Source organism: Hydractinia symbiolongicarpus, chromosome 11 (assembly GCF_029227915.1).
Source record: "Hydractinia symbiolongicarpus strain clone_291-10 chromosome 11, HSymV2.1, whole genome shotgun sequence".
Lineage (NCBI taxonomy): Eukaryota > Metazoa > Cnidaria > Hydrozoa > Anthoathecata > Hydractiniidae > Hydractinia > Hydractinia symbiolongicarpus.
Window position 1 is genome coordinate 18,849,519 of NC_079885.1, and position 22,577 is coordinate 18,872,095.

Genomic DNA, 22,577 nt, shown 5'->3' on the forward strand with positions numbered 1-22,577 from the left:
GAAAAACAAGAATGCGAGTATTAATGTTTTTATAGGTAGCATGTGACAAGCCATGTTACGAAATTGACTTTAATTGGGAACAGATTTGTCAATTTTTCGAAAGCGCATGCCACTGGGTAGTTGTTCCACTTTAGTAGACCTGTTCTGAACTAAGATTAACAACACATCGATCACGATGGGACTCGAACCCACAATCTCCCGATTCGAAGTCGGACGCCTTATCCATTAGGCCACGCGATCATGTCATCGTACGCGTTACGCAACAAAATCTGGTTGGCATCAAACAAAGCTCAATAGCAGTAATTTCTATGTTAATGACAACCCTAGCGCGTCTGTGCACAAATGTTTTAATTATTTGACTGGTTCCTCCAGGTAATTTCAAAACTATACCGCAGCCAGAGGAAATGCTGTATATTAGCGACGGCTGGCAAGAATGCACAAACTAACGATGGCTGTAAAATGGTTGACAACGAATTTTACGAGGAATATATCAAGGGCTGACAATGATTCATTGTAAATATGATTAGAGAAACAAGAACGTCAGTGTTAAATGTACCTATTAGTAGCATGTCGCAAGCCATGTTACGAAATTCACTTTTATTGGGAACAGATTTGTCAATTTTTAGAAAGTGCATGCCACTGGGTAGTTGTTCCACTTTAGTGGACCTGTTCTGAAATAAAATTAACAACACATCGATCACGATGGGACTCGAACCCACAATCTTCCGATTCGAAGTCGGACGCCTTATCCATTAGGCCACGCGATCATATCAACGTACACGTTACGCAACAAAATTTGGTTAGTATAAAACAAAACTCATTCGTCAATAATTTCTATGTTAATGACAACCGTACCACGTCTGTGTACAAATGTGTTAATTAATTTACTGGTTCCTCCGTGTAATTTCATGGCTCTGCTGCAGCCAGAGGAATTGCTGTATGTTAGCGACAGCGTGCAAGAATGTAAAACTAACGATGGCTGTAAAATGGTTGACAATGATTTATACGAGAAATTTTTCAGGGGCTGACAACGATTCATTAGATATTTGAATAGAAAAACAAGAATGCGAGTATTAAATGTTTTTATAGGTAGCATGTGACAAGCCATGTTACGAAATTGACTTTAATTGGGAACAGATTTGTCAATTTTTAGAAAGCGCATGCCACTGGGTAGTTGTTCCACTTTAGTAGACCTGTTCTGAACTAAGATTAACAACACATCGATCACGATGAGACTCGAACCCACAATCTCCCGATTCGAAGTCGGACGCCTTATCCATTAGGCCACGTGATCATATCAACGTACGCGTTACGCAACAAAATCTGGTTGGCATCAAACAAAGCTCAATAGCAGTAATTTCTATGTTAATGACAACCCTAGCGCGTCTGTGCACAAATGTTTTAATTAATTGACTGGTTCCTCTAGGTAATTTCAAAACTATGCCGCAGCCAGAGGAATTGCTGTATATTAGCGATGGCTGGCAAGAATGCACAAACTAACGATGTCTGTAAAATGTTTGACAACGAATTTTACGAGGAATATTTTAAGGGCTGGCAACGATTCGCTGTAAATATGATTAGAGAAACAAGAATTCCAGTATTAAATGTACTTAATAGTAGCATGTCACAAGCTATGTTACCAAATCCAGTTTTATTGGGAACAGTTTTGTCAATTTTAAAGAAGCGCATTGCGCTGGGAATTCTTTCCACTTTAGTAGACTTGTTCTCAACTAAGATTAACAATACGTCGACCACAATGGGACTCGACCCACAATAGTCCGATTCGAAGTCGGACGCCCTATCCATTAGGCCACCCGATCATATCAACGTACATGTTAGGCAACAAAATTTGGTTAGTATAAACCAAAACTCATTCGCCAATAATTCCCATGTTAATGACAACCGTAGCGCGTCTGTGTGCAAATGTGTTAATTAATTTACTGGTTCCTCCGTGTAATTTCATGGCTCTGCTGCAGCCAGAGGAATTGCTGTATGTTAGCGACAGCTGGCAAGAATGTAAAACTAACGATGGCTGTAAAATGGTTGACAATGATTTATACGAGAAATTTTTCAGGGGCTGACAACGACTCATTGGATATTTGAATAGAAAAACAAGAATGCGAGTATTAAATGTTTTTATAGGTAGCATGTGACAAGCCATGTTACGAAATTGACTTTAATTGGGAACAGATTTGTCAATTTTTAGAAAGCGCATGCCACTGGGTAGTTGTTCCACTTTAGTAGACCTGTTCTTAACTAAGATGAACAACACATCGATCACGATGGGACTCGAACCCACAATCTCCCGATTCGAAGTCGGACGCCTTATCCATTAGGCCACGCGATCATGTCATCGTACGCGTTACGCAACAAAATCTGGTTGGCATCAAACAAAGCTCAATAGCAGTGATTTCTATGTTAATGACAACCCTAGCGCGTCTGTGCACAAATGTTTTAATTATTTGACTGGTTCCTCCAGGTAATTTCAAAACTATACCGCAGCAAGAGGAAATGCTGTATATTAGCGATGGCTGGCAAGAATGCACAAACTAACGATGGCTGTAAAATGTTTGACAACGAATTTTACGAGGAATATTTCAAGGGCTGGCAACGATTCGCTGTAAATATGATTAGAGAAACAAGAATGCCAGTATTAAATGTACTTAATAGTAGCATGTCACAAGCCATGTTACGAAATCCAGTTTTATTGGGAACAAATTTGTCAATTATAAAGAAGCGCATGGCGTTGGGAATTTTTTCCACTTTAGTAGACTTGTTCTCAAATAAGATTAACAATACGTCGACCGCAATGGGACTCGACCCACAATCGTCCGATTCGAAGTCGGACGCCCTATCCATTAGGCCACCCGATCATATCCACGTACATGTTACGCAACAAAATTTGGTTAGTATAAACCAAAACTCATTCGTCAATAATTCCCATGTTAATGACAACCGTAGCGCGTCTGTGTGCAAATGTGTTAATTAATTTACTGGTTCCTCCGTGTAATTTCATGGCTCTGCTGCGGCCAGAGGAATTGCTCTATGTTAGCGACAGCTGGCAAGCATGTAAAACTAACGATGGCTGTAGAATGGTTTACAACGAATTATACGAGGAATTTTTCAGGGGCTGACAACGATTCATTGGATATTTGACTAGAAAAACAAGAGTGCGACTATTAAATGTTTTTATTGGTAGCATGTCATAAGCCATGTTAGGAAGTTCACTTTTATTGGGAACAGATTTGTCAATTGTTAGAAAGCGCATGCCACTGAGTAGTTGTTCCACCTTAGTAGACCTGTTCTGAACTAAGATTAACAACACATCGATCACGATGGGACTCGAACCCACAATCCTCCGATTCGAAATGGGACGCCCTATACATTAGGCCACGCGATCATAACAACGTACACGTTACCCAACAAAATTTGGTTGGAGTAAAACAAAACTCATTCACCAATAATTTCTATGTTAATGACAACCGTAGCGCGTCTGTGTACAAATGTGTTAATTAATTTACTGGTTCCTCCGTGTAATTTCATGGGTCTGCTGCGGCCAGAGGAAATGCTGTATATTAGCGACGGCTGGCAAGAATGCACAAACTAACGATGGCTGTAAAATGGTTGACAACGAATTTTACGAGGAATATATCAAGGGCTGACAATGATTCATTGTAAATATGATTAGAGAAACAAGAACGTCGGTGTTAAATGTACCTATTAGTAGCATGTCGCAAGCCATGTTACGAAATTCACTTTTATTGGGAACAGATTTGTCAATTTTTACATAGCGCATGCCACTGGGTAGTTGTTCCACTTTAGTAGACCTGTTCTGAAATAAAATTAACAACACATCGATCACGATGGGACTCGAACCCACAATCTTCCGATTCGAAGTCGGACGCCTTATCCATTAGGCCACGCGATCATATCAACGTACACGTTACGCAACAAAATTTGGTTAGTATAAAACAAAACTCATTCGTCAATAATTTCTATGTTAATGACAACCGTACCACGTCTGTGTACAAATGTGTTAATTAATTTACTGGTTCCTCCGTGTAATTTCATGGCTCTGCTGCAGCCAGAGGAATTGCTGTATGTTAGCGACAGCGTGCAAGAATGTAAAACTAACGATGGCTGTAAAATGGTTGACAATGATTTATACGAGAAATTTTTAGGGGGCTGACAACGATTCATTGGATATTTGAATAGAAAAACAAGAATGCCAGTATTAAATGTACTTAATAGTAGCATGTCACAAGCCATGTTACGAAATCCAGTTTTATTGGGAACAAATTTGTCAATTTTAAAGAAGCGCATGCGTTGGGAATTTTTTCCACTTTAGTAGACTTGTTCTCAACTAAGATTAACAATACGTCGACCGCAATGGGACTCGACCCACAATCGTCCGATTCGAAGTCGGACGCCCTATCCATTAGGCCACCCGATCATATCAACGTACATGTTACGCAACAAAAATTGGTTGGAATAAAACAAAACTCATTCGCCAATAATTTCTATGTTAATGACAACTGTGGCGCGCCTGTGTACAAATGTGTTACAAAATTTACTGGTTCCTCCGTGTAATTTCATGGCTCTCCTGCGGCCAGAGGAATTGCTCTATGTTAGCGACAGTTGGCAAGCATGTAAAACTAACGATGGCTGTAAAATGGTTGACAAAGAATTTTACAAGGAATATATCAAGGGCTGACAATGAAACATTGTAAATATGATTAGAGAAACCAGAACGTCAGTGTTAAATGTACCTATTAGTAGCATGTCGCAAGCCATGTTACGAAATTCACTTTTATTGGGAACAGATTTGTCAATTTTTAGAAAGCGCATGCCACTGGGTAGTTGTTCCACTTTAGTAGACCTGTTCTGAACTAAGATTAACAACACATCAATCACGATGGGACTCGAACCCACAATCTTCCGATTCGAAGTCGGACGCCTTATCCATTAGGCCACGCGATCATATCAACGTACACGTTACGCACAAAATTTGGTTGGAATAAAACAAAACTCATTCGCCAATAATTTCTATGTTAATGACAACCGTGGCGCGTCTGTGTACAAATGTGTTACATAATTTACTGGTTCCTCCGTGTAATTTCATGGCTCTGCTGCGGCCAGAGGAATTGCTGTAAGTTAGCGACAGCTGGCAAGAATGTAAAACTAACGATGGCTGTAAAATGGTTGACAATAATTTATACGAGAAATTTTTCGGGGGCTGACAACGATTCATTGGATATTTGAATAGAAAAACAAGAATGCGAGTATTAGATGTTTTTATAGGTAGCATGTCACCAGCCATGTCACGAAATTGACTTTAATTGGGAACAGATTTGTCAATTTTTAGAAAGCGAATGCCACTGGGTAGTTTTTCCACTTTACTAGACCTGTTCTGAACTAAGATTAACAACACATCGATCACGATGGGACTCGAACCCACAATCTTTCGATTCAAAGTCGGACGCCTTATCCATTAGGCCACGCGATCATGTCAATGTACGCGTTACACAACAATATCTGGTTGGCATCAAACAAAGTTCAATGCCAGTAATTTCTATGGTAATGACAACCGCAGGGCGTCTGTGTACAAATGTGTTAATTAAATGACTGGTACCTCCGTGTAATTTCATGGCTCTGCTGCAGCCAGAGGAATTGCTGTATGTTAGCGACAGTTGGCAAGAATGTAAAACTAACGATGGCTGTAAAATGGTTGACAATGATTTATACGAGAAATTTTTCAGGGGCTGACAACGATTCATTAGATATTTGAATAGAAAAACAAGAATGCGAGTATTAAATGTTTTTATAGGTAGCATGTGACAAGCCATGTTACGAAATTGACTTTAATTGGGAACAGATTTGTCAATTTTTAGAAAGCGCATGCCACTGGGTAGTTGTTCCACTTTAGTAGACCTGTTCTGAACTAAGATTAACAACACATCGATCACGATGGGACTCGAACCCACAATCTCCCGATTCGAAGTCGGACGCCTTATCCATTAGGCCACGCGATCATGTCATCGTACGCGTTACGCAACAAAATCTGGTTGGCATCAAACAAAGCTCAATAGCAGTAATTTCTATGTTAATGACAACCCTAGCGCGTCTGTGCACAAATGTTTTAATTAATTGACTGGTTCCTCCAGGTAATTTCAAAACTATGCCGCAGCCAGAGGAATTGCTGTATATTAGCGATGGCTGGCAAGAATGCACAAACTAACGATGTCTGTAAAATGTTTGACAACGAATTTTACGAGGAATATTTCAAGGGCTGGCAACGATTCGCTGTAAATATGATTAGAGAAACAAGAATGCCAGTATTAAATGTACTTAATAGTAGCATGTCACAAGCTATGTTACGAAATCCAGTTTTATTGGGAACAGTTTTGTCAATTTTAAAGAAGCGCATGGCGTTGGGAATTCTTTCCACTTTAGTAGACTTGTTCTCAACTAAGATTAACAATACGTCAACCACAATGGGACTCGACCCACAATAGTCCGATTCGAAGTCGGACGCCCTATCCATTAGGCCACCCGATCATATCAACGTACATGTTACGCAACAAAATTTGATTAGTATAAACCAAAACTCATTCGTCAATAATTCCCATGTTAATGACAACCGTAGCGCGTCTGTGTGCAAATGTGTTAATTAATTTACTGGTTCCTCCGTGTAATTTCATGGCTCTGCTGCAGCCAGAGGAATTGCTGTATGTTAGCGACAGCTGGCAAGAATGTAAAACTAACGATGGCTGTAAAATGGTTGACAATGATTTATACGAGAAATTTTTCAGGGGCTGACAACGATTCATTGGATATTTGAATAGAAAAACAAGAATGCGAGTATTAAATGTTTTTATAGGTAGCATGTGACAAGCCATGTTACGAAATTGACTTTAATTGGGAACAGATTTGTCAATTTTTTGAAAGCGCATGCCACTGGGTAGTTGTTCCACTTTAGTAGACCTGTTCTGAACTAAGATTAACAACACATCGATCACGATGGGACTCGAACCCACAATCTCCCGATTCGAAGTCGGACGCCTTATCCATTAGGCCACGCGATCATGTCATCGTACGCGTTACGCAACAAAATCTGGTTGGCATCAAACAAAGCTCAATAGCAGTGATTTCTATGTTAATGACAACCCTAGCGCGTCTGTGCACAAATGTTTTAATTATTTGACTGGTTCCTCCAGGTAATTTCAAAACTATACCGCAGCCAGAGGAAACGCTGTATATTAGCGATGGCTGGCAAGAATGCACAAACTAACGATGGCTGTAAAATGTTTGACAACGAATTTTACGAGGAATATTTCAAGGGCTGGCAACGATTCGCTGTAAATATGATTAGAGAAACAAGAATGCCAGTATTAAATGTACTTAATAGTAGCATGTCACAAGCCATGTTACGAAATCCAGTTTTATTGGGAACAAATTTGTCAATTATAAAGAAGCGCATGGCGTTGGGAATTTTTTCCACTTTAGTAGACTTGTTCTCAAATAAGATTAACAATACGTCGACCGCAATGGGACTCGACCCACAATCGTCCGATTCGAAGTCAGACGCCCTATCCATTAGGCCACCCGATCATATCAACGTACATGTTACGCAACAAAATTTGGTTAGTATAAACCAAAACTCATTCGTCAATAATTCTCATGTTAATGACAACCGTAGCGCGTCTGTGTGCAAATGTGTTAATTAATTTACTGGTTCCTCCGTGTAATTTCATGGCTCTGCTGCGGCCAGAGGAATTGCTCTATGTTAGCGACAGCTGGCAAGCATGTAAAACTAACGATGGCTGTAGAATGGTTTACAACGAATTATACGAGGAATTTTTCAGGGGCTGACAACGATTCATTGGATATTTGACTAGAAAAACAAGAGTGCGACTATTAAATGTTTTTATTGGTAGCATGTCATAAGCCATGTTAGGAAGTTCACTTTTATTGGGAACAGATTTGTCAATTGTTAGAAAGCGCATGCCACTGAGTAGTTGTTCCACCTTAGTAGACCTGTTCTGAACTAAGATTAACAACACATCGATCACGATGGGACTCGAACCCACAATCCTCCGATTCGAAATGGGACGCCCTATACATTAGGCCACGCGATCATAACAACGTACACGTTACCCAACAAAATTTGGTTGGCATCAAACAAAGTTCAATGCCAGTAATTTCTATGTTAATGACAACCGCAGCGCGTCTGTGTACAAATGTGTTAATTAATTTACTGGTTCCTCCGTGTAATTTCATGGCTCTGCTGCGGCCAGAGGAATTGCTGTAAGTTAGCGACAGCTGGCAAGAATGTAAAACTAACGATGGCTGTAAAATGGTTGACAATAATTTATACGAGAAATTTTTCGGGGGCTGACAACGATTCATTGGATATTTGAATAGAAAAACAAGAATGCGAGTATTAGATGTTTTTATAGGTAGCATGTCACCAGCCATGTCACGAAATTGACTTTAATTGGGAACAGATTTGTCAATTTTTAGAAAGCGCATGCCACTGGGTAGTTGTTCCACTTTAGTAGACCTGTTCTGAAATAAAATTAACAACACATCGATCACGATGGGACTCGAACCCACAATCTTCCGATTCGAAGTCGGACGCCTTATCCATTAGGCCACGCGATCATATCAACGTACACGTTACGCAACAAAATTTGGTTAGAATAAAACAAAACTCATTCGTCAATAATTTCTATGTTAATGACAACCGTACCACGTCTGTGTACAAATGTGTTAATTAATTTACTGGTTCCTCCGTGTAATTTCATGGCTCTGCTGCAGCCAGAGGAATTGCTGTATGTTAGCGACAGCGTGCAAGAATGTAAAACTAACGATGGCTGTAAAATGGTTGACAATGATTTATACGAGAAATTTTTAGGGGGCTGACAACGATTCATTGGATATTTGAATAGAAAAACAAGAATGCCAGTATTAAATGTACCTATTAGTAGCATGTCGCAAGCCATGTTACGAAATTCACTTTTATTGGGAACAGATTTGTCAATTTTTAGAAAGCGCATGCCACTGGGTAGTTGTTCCACTTTAGTAGACCTGTTCTGAACTAAGATTAACAACACATCAATCACGATGGGACTCGAACCCACAATCTTCCGATTCGAAGTCGGACGCCTTATCCATTAGGCCACGCGATCATATCAACGTACACGTTACGCACAAAATTTGGTTGGAATAAAACAAAACTCATTCGCCAATAATTTCTATGTTAATGACAACCGTGGCGCGTCTGTGTACAAATGTGTTACATAATTTACTGGTTCCTCCGTGTAATTTCATGGCTCTGCTGCTGCCAGAGGAATTGCTGTAAGTTAGCGACAGCTGGCAAGAATGTAAAACTAACGATGGCTGTAGAATGGTTTACAATGAATTATACGAGGAATTTTTCAGGGGCTGACAACGATTCATTGGATATTTGATTAGAAAAACAAGAGTGCGAGTATTAGATGTTTTTATTGGTATCATGTCATAAGCCATGTCAGGAAACTCACTTTTATTGGGAACAGATTTGTCAGTTGTTAGAAAGCGCATGCCACTGGGTAGTTGTTCCACTTTAGTAGACCTGTTCTGAATTAAGATTAACAACACATCGATCACGATGGGACTCGAACCCACCATCTTCCGATTCGAAGTCGGACGCCTTATCCATTAGGCCACGCGATCATATCAACGTACGCGTTACGCAACATAATCTGGTTGGCATCAAACAAAGCTCAATACCAGTAATTTCTATGTTAATGACAACCCTAGCCCGTCTGTGTACAAATGTTTTAATTAATTGACTTGTTCCTACGTGTAATTTCAAGGCTATGCCGCAGCCAGAGGAAATGCTGTATATTAGCGACGGCTGGCAAGAATGCACAAACTAACGATGGCTGTAAAATGGTTGACAACGAATTTTACGAGGAATTTATCAAGGGCTGACAATGATTCATTGTAAATATGATTAGAGAAACAAGAACGTCAGTGTTAAATGTACCTATTAGTAGCATGTCGCAAGCCATGTTACGAAATTCACTTTTATTGGGAACAGATTTGTCAATTTTTAGAAAGCGCATGCCACTGGGTAGTTGTTCCACTTTAGTAGACCTGTTCTGAACTAAAATTAACAACACATCGATCACAATGGGACTTGACCCACAATCGTCCGATTCGAAGTCGGACGCCCTATCCATTAGGCCACCCGATCATATCAACGTACACGTTACGCAACAAAATTTGGTTGGAATAAAACAAAACTCATTCGCCAATAATTTCTATGTTAATGACAACCGTGGCGCGTCTGTGTACAAATGTGTTACACAATTTACTGGTTCCTATGTGTAATTTCATGGCTCTGCTTCGGCCAGAGGAATTGCTGTAAGTTAGCGACAGCTGGCAAGAATGTAAAACTAACGATGGCTGTAGAATGGCTTACAATGAATTATACGAGGAATTTTTCAGGGGCTGACAACGATTCATTGGATATTTGATTAAAAAAACAAGAGTGCGAGAATTAAATGTTTTTATTGGTATCATGTCATAAGCCATGTCAGGAAATTCACTTTTATTGGGAACAGATTTGTCAGTTGTTAGAAAGCACATGCCACTGGGTAGTTGTTCCACTTTAGTAGACCTGTTCTGAACTAAGATTAACAACACATCGATCACGATGGGACTCGAACCCACCATCTTCCGATTAGAAGTCGGACGCTTTATCCATTAGGCCACGCGATGATATCAACGTACGCGTTACGCAACATAATCTGGTTGGCATCAAACAAAGCTCAATACCAGTAATTTCTATGTTAATGACAACCCTAGCCCGTCTGTGTACAAATGTTTTAATTAATTGACTTGTTCCTACGTGTAATTTCAAGGCTATGCCGCAGCCAAAGGAAATGCTGTATATTAGCGACGGCTGGTAAGAATGTAAAACTAACGATGGCCGTAAAATGGTTGACAATGATTTATACGAGGAATTTTTCAGGAGCTGACAACGATTCATTGGATATTTGATTAGAAAAACAAGAATGCGAGTATTAAATATTTTCATTAGTAACATGTCGCAAGCCATGTTACGAAATCCACTTTTATTGGGAACAGATTTGTCGGTTTTCAGGAATCGCATGCCACTGGGTAGTTTCTCCACTTTAGTAGACTTGTTCTCAACTAAGATTAACAACACATCGATCACGATGGGACTCGAACCCACAATCTTCCGATTCGAAGTCGGACGCCTAATCCATAAGGCCACGCGATCATATCAACGTACGCGTTACGCAACAAAATCTGGTTGGCATCAAACAAAGCTCAATGACAGTAATTTCTAAGTTACAGGCAACCCTGGCACGTCTGTGTACAAATGTGTTAATTAATTGACTGGCACCTCCGTGTAATTTCATGGCTATGCCGCCGCCAGAGGAAATGCTGTATATTACCGATGGCTGGCAAGATTGCACAAACTAACGATGGCTTTATAATGGTTGACAATGAATTTTACGAGGAATATTTCAAGGCCTGGCAACGATTCATTGTAAATATGATTAGAGAAACAAGAATGCCAGTATTAAATGTACTTATTAGTAGCATGTCACAAGCCATGTTACGAAATCCAGTTTTATTGGGAACAGATTTGTCAATTCTTAGAAAGCGCATGCCACTGGGTAGTTGTTCCACTTTAGTAGACCTGTTCTGAAATAAAATTAACAACACATCGATCACAATGGGACTCGAACCCACAATCTTCCGATTCGAAGTCGGACGCCTTATCCATTAGGCCACGCGATCATATCAACATACACGTTACGCAACAAAATTTGGTTAGTATAAAACAAAACTCATTCGTCAATAATTTCTATGTTAATGACAACCGTAGCTCGTCTGTGTACAACTGTGTTAATTGATTTACTGGTTCCTCAGTCTGGCAAGAATGTAAAACTAACGATGGCTGTAAAATGGTTGACAATGATTTATACGAGGAATTTTTCAGGGGCTGACAACGATTCATTGGATATTTGAATAGAAAAACATGAATGCGAGTATTAAATGTTTTTATAAGTAGCATGTCACAAGCCATGTTAGGAAATTGACTTTAATTGGGAACAAACTTGTCAATTTTTAGAAAGCGCAAGCCACTGGGTAGGTGTTCCACTTTAGTAGACCTGTTCTGAACTAAGATTAACAACACATCGATCACGATGGGACTCCAGCCCACAATCTTCCGATTCGAAGTTGGACGCCTGATCCATTAGGCCACGCGATCATGTCAACGTACGTGTTACGCAACATAATCTGGTTGGCATCAAACAAAGCTCAATACCAGTAATTTCTATGTTAATGACAACCCTAGCCCGTCTGTGTACAAATGTTTTAATTAATTTACTGATTCCTCCGTGTAATTTCATGGCTCTGCTGCGGCCAGAGGAAATGCTGTATATTAGCGACGGCTGGCAAGAATGCACAAACTAACGATGGCTGTAAAATGTTTGACAATGATTTATACGAGAAATTTTTCAGGGGCTGACAACGATTTGTTGGATATTTGAATAGAAAAACAAGAATGCGAGTATTAAATGTTTTTATAGGTAGCAAGTCACAAGCCATGTTATGAAATTGACTTTAATTAGGAACAGATTTGTCAATTTTTAGAAAGCGCATGCCACTGGGTAGTTGTTCCACTTTAGTAGACCTGTTCTGAACTAAGCTTAACAACACATCGATCACGATGGGACTCGAACCCACAATCTTCCGATTCGAAGTCGGACGCCTTATCCATTAGGCCACGCGATCATATCAACGTACGCGTTACGCAACAAAATCTGGTTGGCATAAAAAAATGCATAATAGCCGTAATTTCTAGGTTAATGACAACCCTAGCGCGTCTGTGCACAAATGTTTTAATTAATTGACTGGTTCCTCCTGGTAATTTCAAAGCCATGCTGCAGCCAGAGGAAATGCTGTATATTAGCGATGGCTGGCAAGAATGCACAAAATAACAATGGCTGTAAAATGGTTGACAATGAATTTTACGAGGAATATTTCAAGGGCTCGCAACGATTCACTGTAAATGTGATTAAAGAAACAAGAATGCCAGTGCTAAATGAACCTATTAGTAGCATGTCGCAAGCCATATTACGAAATCCACTTTTATTGGGAACAGATGTGTCGGTTTTAAGGAATTGCATGCCATTGGGTAGTTTCTCCGATTTAGTAGACTTGTTTTCAACTAAGATTAACAACACATCGATCACGATGGGACTGGAACCCACAATCTTCCGATTAGAAGTCGAACGCCTTATCCATTAGGCCACGCGATCATATCAACGTTCGCGTTACGCAGCATAATCTGGTTGGCATCAAACAAAGCTCAATACCAGAAATTTCTATGTTAATGACAACCCTAGCCCGTCTGTGTACAAATGTTTTAATTAATTGACTGGTTCCTCCAGGTAATTTCAAGGCTATGCCGCAGCCACAGGAAATGCTGTATATTAGCGACGGCTGGCAAGAATGCACAAACTAACGATGGCTGTAAAATGGTTGACAATGAATTTTACGAGGAATATTTCAAGGGCTCGCAACGATTCACTGTAAATATGATTAGAGAAACAAGAATGCCAGTATTAAATGTACTTAATAGTAGCATGTCACAAGCCATGTTCCGAAATCCAGTTTTATTGGGAACAGATTTTTCAATTTTAAAGAAGCGCATGGCGCTGGGAAATCTTTCCACTTTAGTAGACTTGTTCTCAACTAAGATTAACAATACGTTTACCACAATGGAACTCAACCCACAATCGTCCGATTCGAAGTCGGACGCCCTATCCATTAGGCCACCCGATCATATCAACGTGCACGTTACGCAACAAAATTTGGTTTCAATGAAACAAAACTCATTAGCCAATAATTTCTATGTTAATGACAACCGTAGCGCGTCTGTGTACATATGTGTTACTTAATTTACTGGTTCCTCCGTGTAATTTCATGGTTCTGCTGCGGCCAGAGGAATTGCTGTATGTTAGCGACAGGTGGCAAGAGTGTAAAACTAACGATGGCTGTAAAATGGTTTACAATGAATTATACGAGGAATTTTTTCAGGGGCTGACAACGATTCATTGGATATTTGATTAGAAAAACAGGAGTGCGAGTATTAAATGTTTTTATTGGTAGCATGTCATAAGCCATGATAGGAAATTCACTTTTATTGGGAACAGATTTGTCAATTTTTAGAAAGCGCATGCCACTGGGTAGTTGTTCCACTTTAGTAAACCTGTTCTGAACTAAGATTAACAATACGTTGACCACAATGGAACTCAACCCACAATCGTCCGATTCGAAGTCGGACGCTTTATCCATTAGGGCACGCGATCATATCAACGTACGCGTTACGCAGCATTATCTGGTTTGCATCAAACAAAGTTCAATGCCAGTAATTTCTATGTTAATGACAACCCTAGCCCGTCTGCGTACAAATGTGTTAATTAATTGACTGGTACCTCCATGTAATTTCGTGGCTATGCTACGGCCAGAGGAATTGCTGTATATTAGAGACGGCTGGCAAGAATGCACAAATTAACGATGGCTGTATAATTGTTGACAATGATTTATACGAGAAATCTTTCAGGGGCTGAAAACGATTCATTGGATATTTGAATAGAAAAACAAGAATTCGAGTATTAAATGTTTTTATTGGTAGCATGTCATAAGCAATGTTAGGAAATTCACTTTTATTGGGAACGGATTTTTCAATTTATAGAAAGCGCATGCCACTGGGTAGTTGTTCCACTTTAGTAGACCTGTTCTCAACTAAGATTAACAATATGTTGACCAAAATTGGACTCGAACCCACAATCGTCCGAATCGAAATCGGTGGCCCTATCCATAAGGCCACGCGATCATATCAACGTACACGTTAAGCAACAAAATTTGGTTGGAATAAAACAAAACTCATTCACCTATAATTTCTATGTTAATGACAACAGTAGCGCGTCTGTGTACAAATGTGTTAATTAATTTACTGGTTCCTCCGTGTAATTTCATGGCTGTGCTGCGGGCAGAAGAATTGCTGTATGTTAGCGACAGCTGGCAAGAATGTAAAATTAACGATGGCTGTAAAATGGTTGACAATGATTTATACGAGGAATTTTTCAGTGGCTGACAACGATTCATTGTAAATTTGATTAAAGAAACAAGAATGCCAGTGTTAAATGTACCTATTAGTAGCATGTCGCAAGCCATGTTACGAAATCCGCTTATATTGGGAACAGATTTGTCGGTTTTAAGGAATCGCATGCAATGGGGTACTTTCTCCAATTTAGTAGACTTTTTCTCAACTAAGATTAACAAAACATCGATCACGATGGGACTGGAACCCACAATCTTCCGATTCGAAGTCGAACGCCTTATCCATTAGGCCACGCGATCATATCAACGTACGCGTTACGCAACAAATTTTGGTTGGCATCAAACAAAGCTCAATGCCAGTAATTTCTATGTTACAGGCAACCCTGGCACGTCTGTGTACAATTGTGTTAATTAATTGACCGGCAACTCCGTGTAATTTCATGGCTATGCCGCCGCCAGAGGAAATGCTGTATATTAGAGATGGCTGGCAAGAATGCACAAACTAACGATGGCTGTAAAAATGGTTGACAATGAATTTTACGAGGAATATTTCAAGGGCTGGCAACGATTCATTGGATATTTGAATAGAAAAACAAGAATGCGAGTATTAAATGTTTTTATAGGTAGCATGTCACAGGCCATGTTACGAAATTGAACTTAATTGGGAACAGATTTGTCAATTTTTAGAAAGCGCATGCCACTGGGTAGTTGTTCCACTTTAGTTGACCTGTTTTGAACTAAGATTAACAACACATCGATCACGATAAGACTCGAACCCACAATCTTCCGATTCGAAGTCGGCGCCTTATCCACTAGGCCACGCGATCATATCAACGTATGCGTTACGCAACAAAATTTGGTTATTATAAAACAAAACTCATTCGCCAATAATTTCTATGTGAATAACAACTTTAGCGCGTCTGTGTACAAATGTGTTAATTAATTTACTGGTTCTTCCGTGTAATTTCATGGCTCTGTGGAGACCAGAGGAATTGCTGTATGTTAGCGACGGCTGGCAAGAATGCACAAACTAACGATGGGTGTAAAATGGTTGACAATGAATTTTACGAGGAATACTTCAAGGGCTGGCAAGGATTCATTGAAATATGATTAGAGAAACAAGAATGCCAGTACTAAATGTACTTATTAGTAGCATGTCCCAAGCCATGTTACGAAATCCAGTTTTATTTGGAACAGATTTGTCAATTTTTAGAAAGCGCATGCCACTGGTTAATAGTTCCACTTTAGTAGACCTGTTCTGAACTAAGATTAACCACACATCGATCACGATGAGACTCGAACCTACAATCTTCCGAATCGAAGTCGGACGCCTTATCCATTAGGCCACGCGATCATATCAACGTTCGCGTTACGCAACATAATGTGGTTGGCATCAAACAAAGCCCAATACCACAAATTTCTATGTTAATGACAACCCTAGCCCGTCTGCGTACAAATGTGTTAATTAATTGACTGGTACCTCCATGTAATTTCGTGGCTATGCTGCGGCCAGAGGAATTGCTGTATATTAGAGACGGCTGGCAAGAATGCACAAATTAACGATGGCTGTAAAATGGTTGACAATGAATTTTACGAGGAATATATCAAGGGCTGACAATGATTCATTGTAAATTTGATTAGAGGAACAAGAATGCCAGTATTAAATGTACTTATCAGTAGCATGTCCCATGCCATGTTACGAAATCAAGTTTTATTGGGAACAGATTTGTCAATTTTTAGAAAGCGCATGCCACTGGGTAGTTGTTCCACTTTAGTAGACCTGTTCTGAACTAAAATTAACAACACATCGATCACGATGGGACTCGAACCCACAATCTTCCAATTCGAAGTCGGACGCCTTATCCATTAGGCCACGCGATCATATCAACGTACGCGTTACGCAACAATATCTGGTTGGCATCAAACAAAGTTCAATGCCAGTAATTTCTATGTTAATGACAACCGCAGCGCGTCTGTGTACAAATGTGTTAATTAATTTACTGGTTCCTCCGTGTAATTTCATGGATCTGCTGCGGCCAGAGGAATTGCTGTATTTTAGCGACAACTGGCAAGAATGTAAAACTAACGATGGCTGTAAAATGGTTGACAATGATTTATACGAGAAATTTTTCAGGGGCTGACAACGATTCATTGGATATTTGAATAGAAAAACAAGAATGCGAGTATTAAATGTTTTTATAGGTAGCATGTCACAAGCCATGTTACGAAATTGACTTTAATTGGGAACAGATTTGTCAATTTTTAGAAAGCGCATGCCACTGGTTAGTTGTTCCACTTTAGTAGACCTGTTCTGAACTAAGATTAACAACACATCGATCACGATGGGACTCGAACCCACAATCTTCCTATTCGAAGTCGGACGCCTTATCCATTAGGTCACGCGATCATATCAACGTACGCGTTACGCAACAAAATCTGGTTGGCATCAAACAAAGCTCAATAGCAGTAATTTCTATGTTAATGACAACCCTAGCGCGTCTGTGCACAAATGTTTTAATTAATTGACTGTTTCCTCCAGGTAATTTCATGGCTCTGCTGCGGCCAGAAGAATTGCTGTATGTTAGCGACAGCTGGCAAGAATGTAAAACTAACGATGGCTGTAAAATGGTTGACAATGATATATACGAGGAATTTTTCTGGGGCTGACAACGATTCATTGTAAATTTGATTAGAGAAACAAGAATGCCAGTGTTAAATGTACCTATTAGTAGCATGTCGCAAGCCATGTTACGAAATTCTCTTTTATTGGGAACAGATTTGTCAATTTTTAGAAAGCGAATGTCACTGGGTAGTTGTTCCACTTTTGTAGACCTGTTCTGAACTAAGATTAACAACACATCGATCACGATGGGACTCGAACCCACAATCTTAAGATTCCGAGTCGGACGCCTTATCCATTAAGCCACGCGATCATATCAATGTACGCGTTACGCAACAATATCTGGTTGGCATCAAAAAAAGCTCAATGGCAGTAATTTCTATGTTACAGGCAACCCTGGCACGTCTGTGTACAAATGTGTTAATTAATTGAGTGGCACCTCCGAGTAATTTCATGGCTATGCCGCCGCCAGAGGAAATGCTGTATATTAGCGACGGCTGGCAAGAATGCACAAACTAACGATGGCTGTAAAAATGGTTGACAATGAATTTTACGAGGAATAATTTAAGCGCTGACAACGGTTCATTGGATATTCGAATAGAAAAACCAGAATGCGAGTATTAAATGTTTTTATAGGTAGGATGTCACAAGCCATGTTACGAAATCCAGTTTTATTGGGAACAGAATTGGTCAATTTTCAAGAAGCGCATGGCGCTGGGAATTCTTTTCGCTTTAGTAGACTTGTTCTCAACTAAGATTAACAATATGTTGACCATAATTGGACTCGAACTCACAATCGTCCGATTTGAAATCGGTCGCCCTATCCATTAGGCCATGCGATCATATCAACGTACACGTTACGCAACAAAATTTGGTTGGAATAAAACAAAACTCATTCGCCTATAATTTCTATGTTAATGACAACCGTAGCGTGTCTGTGTACAAATGTGTAAATTAATTTACTGGTTCCTCCGTGTAATTTCAAGGCTCTGCTGCGGCCAGAAGAATTGCTGTATGTTAGCGACAGCTGGCAAGAATGTAAAACTAACGATGGCTGTAAAATGGTTGACAATGATTAATACGAGGAATTTTTCAGGGGCTGACAACGATTCATTGTAAATTTGATTAGAGAAACAAGAATGCCAGTGTTAAATGTACGTATTAGTAGCATGTCGCAAGCCATGTTACGAAATCCACTTTTATTGGGAACAGATTTCTCGGTTTTAAGGAATCGCATGCCATTGGGTAGTTTCTCCAATTTAGTAGACTTGTTCTCAACTAAGATTAACAACACATCGATCGCGATGGGACTGGAACCCACAATGTTTCGATTCGAAGTCGAGCGTCTTATCCATTAGGCCGCGCGATCATATCAACGTACAAAATCTGGTTGGCATCAAACAAAGCTCAATGCCAGTAATTTCTATGTTACAGGCAACCCTGGCACGTCTGTGTACAAATTTGTTAATTAATTGACTGGCACATCCGTGTAATTTCATGGCTATGCCGCCGCCAGAGGAAATGCTGTATATTAGCGACGGCTGGCAAGAATGCACAAACTAACGATGGCGGTAAAATGGTTGACAACGGATTTTACGAGAAATATATCAAGGGCGGACAATGATTCATTGTAAATTTGATTAGAGAAACAAGAATGCCAGTATTCAATGTACTTATTAGTAGCATGTCCCAAGCCATGTTACGAAATCCACTTTTATTGGGAACAGATTTGTCAATTTTTAGAAAGCGCATGCCGCTGGGTAGTTGTTTCACTTCAGTTGACCTGTTCTGAACTAAGATTGACAACACATCGATCACGATAAGACTCGAACCCACAATCTTCCGATTCGAAGTCGGACGCCTTATCCATTAGGCCACGCGATCATATCAACGTACGCGTCACGCAACAACATCTGGTTGGCATCAAACAAAGCTCAATACCAGTAATTTCTATGTTACAGGCAACCCTGGCACGTCTGTGTACAAATGTGTTAATTAATTGAGTGGCACCTCCGAGTAATTTCATGGCTATGCCGCCGCCAGAGGAAATGCTGTATATTAGCGACGGCTGGCAAGAATGCACAAACTAACGATGGCTGTAAAAATGGTTGACAATGAATTTTACGAGGAATACTTCAAGGGCTGGCAACGATTCATTGAAATATGATTAAAGAAACAAGAATGCCAGTATTAAATGTACTTATTAGTAGCATGTCCCAAGCCATGTTACGAAATTCAGTTTTATTGGGAACAGAAGTGGTCAATTTTCAAGAAGCGCATGGCGCTGGGAATTCTTTTCGCTTTAGTAGACTTGTTCTCAACTAAGATTAACAATATGTTGACCACAATTGGACTCGAACCCACAATCGTCCGATTTGAAATCGGACGCCCTATCCATTAGGCCATGTGATCATATCAACGTACACGTTACGCAACAAAATTTGGTTGGAATAAAACAAAACTCATTCGCCTATAATTTCTATGTTAATGACAACCGTAGCGCGTCTGTGTACAAATGTGTTAATTAATTTACTGGTTCCTCCGTGTAATTTCATAGCTCTGCTGCGGCCAGAAGAATTGCTGTCTGTTAGCGACAGCTGGCAAGAATGTAAAACTAACGATGGCTGTAAAATGGTTGACAATGATTTATACGAGGAACTTTTCAGGGGCTGACAACGATTCATTGTAAATTTGATTAGAGAAACAAGAATGCCAGTGTTAAATGTACGTATTAGTAGCATGTCGCAAGCCATGTTACGAAATCCACTTTTATTGGGAACAGATTTCTCGGTTTTAAGGAATCGCATGCCATTGGGTAGTTGTTCCACTTTAGTAGACCTGTTCTGAACTAAAATTTACAACACATCGAACACGATGGGACTCGAACCCACAATCTTCCGATTCGAAGTCGAACGCCTTATCCATTAGGCCGCGCGATCATATCAACGTACGCGTTACGCAACAAAATCTGGTTGGCATCAAACAAAGCTCAATGCCAGTAATTTCTATGTTACAGGCAACCCTAGCACGTCTGTGTACAAATGTGTTAATTAATTGAGGGGCACTTCCGTGTAATTTCATGGCTATGCCGCCTCCAGAGGAAATTCTGTATATTAGCGATGGCTGGCAAGAATGCACAAACTAACGATGGCTGTAAAAATGGTTGACAATGAAATTTACGAGGAATTTTTCAAAGGCTGACAACGATTCATTGGATATTTGAATAGAAAAACAAGGATGCGAGAATTAAATGTACTTATTAGTAGCATGTCCCAAGCCATGGTGCGAAATCCAGTTTTATTGGGAACAGAAGTGGTCAATTTTCAAGAAGCGCATGGCGCTGGGAATTCTTTTCGCTTTAGTAGACTTGTTCTCAACTAAGATTAACAATATGTTGACCACAATTGGACTCGAACCCACAATCGTCCGATTTGAAATCGGACGCCCTATCCATTAGGCCATGTGATCATATCAACGTACACGTTACGCAACAAAATTTGGTTGGAATAAAACAAAACTCATTCGCCTATAATTTCTATGTTAATGACAACCGTAGCGCGTCTGTGTACAAATGTGTTAATTAATTTACTGGTTCCTCCGTGTAATTTCATGGCTCTGCTGCGGCCAGAAGAATTGCTGTCTGTTAGCGACAGCTGGCAAGAATGTAAAACTAACGATGGCTGTAAAATGGTTGACAATGATTTATACGAGGAATTTTTCAGGGGCTGATCATATCAACGTACGCGTTACGCAACAATATCTGGTTGACATCAAACAAAGTTCAATGCCAGTAATTTCTATGTTAATGAAAACCGCAGCGCGTCTGTGTACAAATGTGTTAATTAATTTACTGGTTCCTCCGTGTAATTTCATGGATCTACTGCGGCCAGAGGAATTGCTGTATTTTAGCGACAACAGGCAAGAATGTAAAACTAACGATGGCTGTAAAATGGTTGACAATGATTTATACGAGAAATTTTTCAGGGGCTGACAACGATTCACTGGATATTTGAATAGAAAAACAAGAATGCGAGTATTAAATGCTTTTATAGGTAGCATGTCACAAGCCATGTTACGAAATTGACTTTAATTGGGAACAGATTTGTCAATTTTTAGAAAGCGCATGCCACTGGGTAGTTGTTCCACTTTAGTAGACCTGTTCTGAACTAAGATTAACAACACATCGATCACGATGGCACTCGAACCCACAATCTTACCATTCGAAGTCGGACGCCTTATCCATTAGGTCACGCGATCATATCAACGTACGCGTTACGCAACAAAATCTGGTTGGCATCAAACAAAGCTCAATAGCAGTAATTTCTAAGTTAATGACAACCCTAGCGCGTCTGTGCACAAATGTTTTAATTAATTGACTGTTTCCTCCAGGTAATGTCATGGCTCTGCTGCGGCCAGAAAAATTGCTTTATGTTAGCGACAGCTGGCAAGAATGTAAAACTAACGATGGCTGTAAAATGGTTGACAATGATATATACGAGGAATGTTTCAGGGGCTGACAACGATTCATTGTAAATTTGATTAGAGAAACAAGAATGCCAGTGTTAAATGTACCTATTAGTAGCATGTCGCAAGCCATGTTACGAAATCCACTTTTATTGGGAACAGATTTGACGGTTTTAAGGAATCGCATGCCATTGGGAAGTTTATCCAATTTAGTAGACTTGTTCTCAACTAAGATTAAAAACACATCGATCACGATGGGACTGGAACCCTCAATCTTCCGATTCGAAGTCGAACGCCTTATCCATTAGGCCGCGCGATCATATCAACGTACGCG

At 39.9% G+C, this 22,577-nt stretch overlaps 20 non-coding genes across 20 annotated transcripts; all 20 read right to left on the reverse strand.

The window, feature by feature from the left end:
- Nucleotides 1-167: 167 nt before the first annotated feature.
- Nucleotides 168-240, reverse strand: Trnar-ucg (transfer RNA arginine (anticodon UCG)). Its single transcript has one exon. It is a non-coding gene; the product is annotated as a tRNA-Arg (tRNA).
- Nucleotides 241-694: 454 nt separating this feature from the next.
- Nucleotides 695-767, reverse strand: Trnar-ucg (transfer RNA arginine (anticodon UCG)). Its single transcript has one exon. It is a non-coding gene; the product is annotated as a tRNA-Arg (tRNA).
- Nucleotides 768-1,221: 454 nt separating this feature from the next.
- On the reverse strand, nt 1,222-1,294 carry Trnar-ucg (transfer RNA arginine (anticodon UCG)). Its single transcript has one exon. It is a non-coding gene; the product is annotated as a tRNA-Arg (tRNA).
- Nucleotides 1,295-2,274: 980 nt separating this feature from the next.
- On the reverse strand, nt 2,275-2,347 carry Trnar-ucg (transfer RNA arginine (anticodon UCG)). Its single transcript has one exon. It is a non-coding gene; the product is annotated as a tRNA-Arg (tRNA).
- Nucleotides 2,348-3,855: 1,508 nt separating this feature from the next.
- Trnar-ucg (transfer RNA arginine (anticodon UCG)) lies at nt 3,856-3,928 on the reverse strand. Its single transcript has one exon. It is a non-coding gene; the product is annotated as a tRNA-Arg (tRNA).
- A 979-nt stretch (nt 3,929-4,907) lies between these two features.
- Nucleotides 4,908-4,980, reverse strand: Trnar-ucg (transfer RNA arginine (anticodon UCG)). Its single transcript has one exon. It is a non-coding gene; the product is annotated as a tRNA-Arg (tRNA).
- Nucleotides 4,981-5,433: 453 nt separating this feature from the next.
- On the reverse strand, nt 5,434-5,506 carry Trnaq-uug (transfer RNA glutamine (anticodon UUG)). The gene has a single exon. It is a non-coding gene; the product is annotated as a tRNA-Gln (tRNA).
- Nucleotides 5,507-5,959: 453 nt separating this feature from the next.
- Nucleotides 5,960-6,032, reverse strand: Trnar-ucg (transfer RNA arginine (anticodon UCG)). The gene has a single exon. It is a non-coding gene; the product is annotated as a tRNA-Arg (tRNA).
- Nucleotides 6,033-7,012: 980 nt separating this feature from the next.
- Nucleotides 7,013-7,085, reverse strand: Trnar-ucg (transfer RNA arginine (anticodon UCG)). The gene has a single exon. It is a non-coding gene; the product is annotated as a tRNA-Arg (tRNA).
- A 1,506-nt stretch (nt 7,086-8,591) lies between these two features.
- On the reverse strand, nt 8,592-8,664 carry Trnar-ucg (transfer RNA arginine (anticodon UCG)). Its single transcript has one exon. It is a non-coding gene; the product is annotated as a tRNA-Arg (tRNA).
- Nucleotides 8,665-9,118: 454 nt separating this feature from the next.
- On the reverse strand, nt 9,119-9,191 carry Trnar-ucg (transfer RNA arginine (anticodon UCG)). The gene has a single exon. It is a non-coding gene; the product is annotated as a tRNA-Arg (tRNA).
- Nucleotides 9,192-9,644: 453 nt separating this feature from the next.
- Nucleotides 9,645-9,717, reverse strand: Trnar-ucg (transfer RNA arginine (anticodon UCG)). The gene has a single exon. It is a non-coding gene; the product is annotated as a tRNA-Arg (tRNA).
- A 1,506-nt stretch (nt 9,718-11,223) lies between these two features.
- Trnar-ucg (transfer RNA arginine (anticodon UCG)) lies at nt 11,224-11,296 on the reverse strand. Its single transcript has one exon. It is a non-coding gene; the product is annotated as a tRNA-Arg (tRNA).
- A 454-nt stretch (nt 11,297-11,750) lies between these two features.
- On the reverse strand, nt 11,751-11,823 carry Trnar-ucg (transfer RNA arginine (anticodon UCG)). The gene has a single exon. It is a non-coding gene; the product is annotated as a tRNA-Arg (tRNA).
- Nucleotides 11,824-12,752: 929 nt separating this feature from the next.
- On the reverse strand, nt 12,753-12,825 carry Trnar-ucg (transfer RNA arginine (anticodon UCG)). Its single transcript has one exon. It is a non-coding gene; the product is annotated as a tRNA-Arg (tRNA).
- A 454-nt stretch (nt 12,826-13,279) lies between these two features.
- Trnar-ucu (transfer RNA arginine (anticodon UCU)) lies at nt 13,280-13,352 on the reverse strand. Its single transcript has one exon. It is a non-coding gene; the product is annotated as a tRNA-Arg (tRNA).
- Nucleotides 13,353-15,386: 2,034 nt separating this feature from the next.
- Trnar-ucg (transfer RNA arginine (anticodon UCG)) lies at nt 15,387-15,459 on the reverse strand. The gene has a single exon. It is a non-coding gene; the product is annotated as a tRNA-Arg (tRNA).
- A 1,508-nt stretch (nt 15,460-16,967) lies between these two features.
- Nucleotides 16,968-17,040, reverse strand: Trnar-ucg (transfer RNA arginine (anticodon UCG)). Its single transcript has one exon. It is a non-coding gene; the product is annotated as a tRNA-Arg (tRNA).
- A 979-nt stretch (nt 17,041-18,019) lies between these two features.
- Nucleotides 18,020-18,092, reverse strand: Trnap-cgg (transfer RNA proline (anticodon CGG)). Its single transcript has one exon. It is a non-coding gene; the product is annotated as a tRNA-Pro (tRNA).
- A 1,498-nt stretch (nt 18,093-19,590) lies between these two features.
- Nucleotides 19,591-19,663, reverse strand: Trnar-ucg (transfer RNA arginine (anticodon UCG)). The gene has a single exon. It is a non-coding gene; the product is annotated as a tRNA-Arg (tRNA).
- Between the last annotated feature and the right edge of the window lie 2,914 nt (nt 19,664-22,577).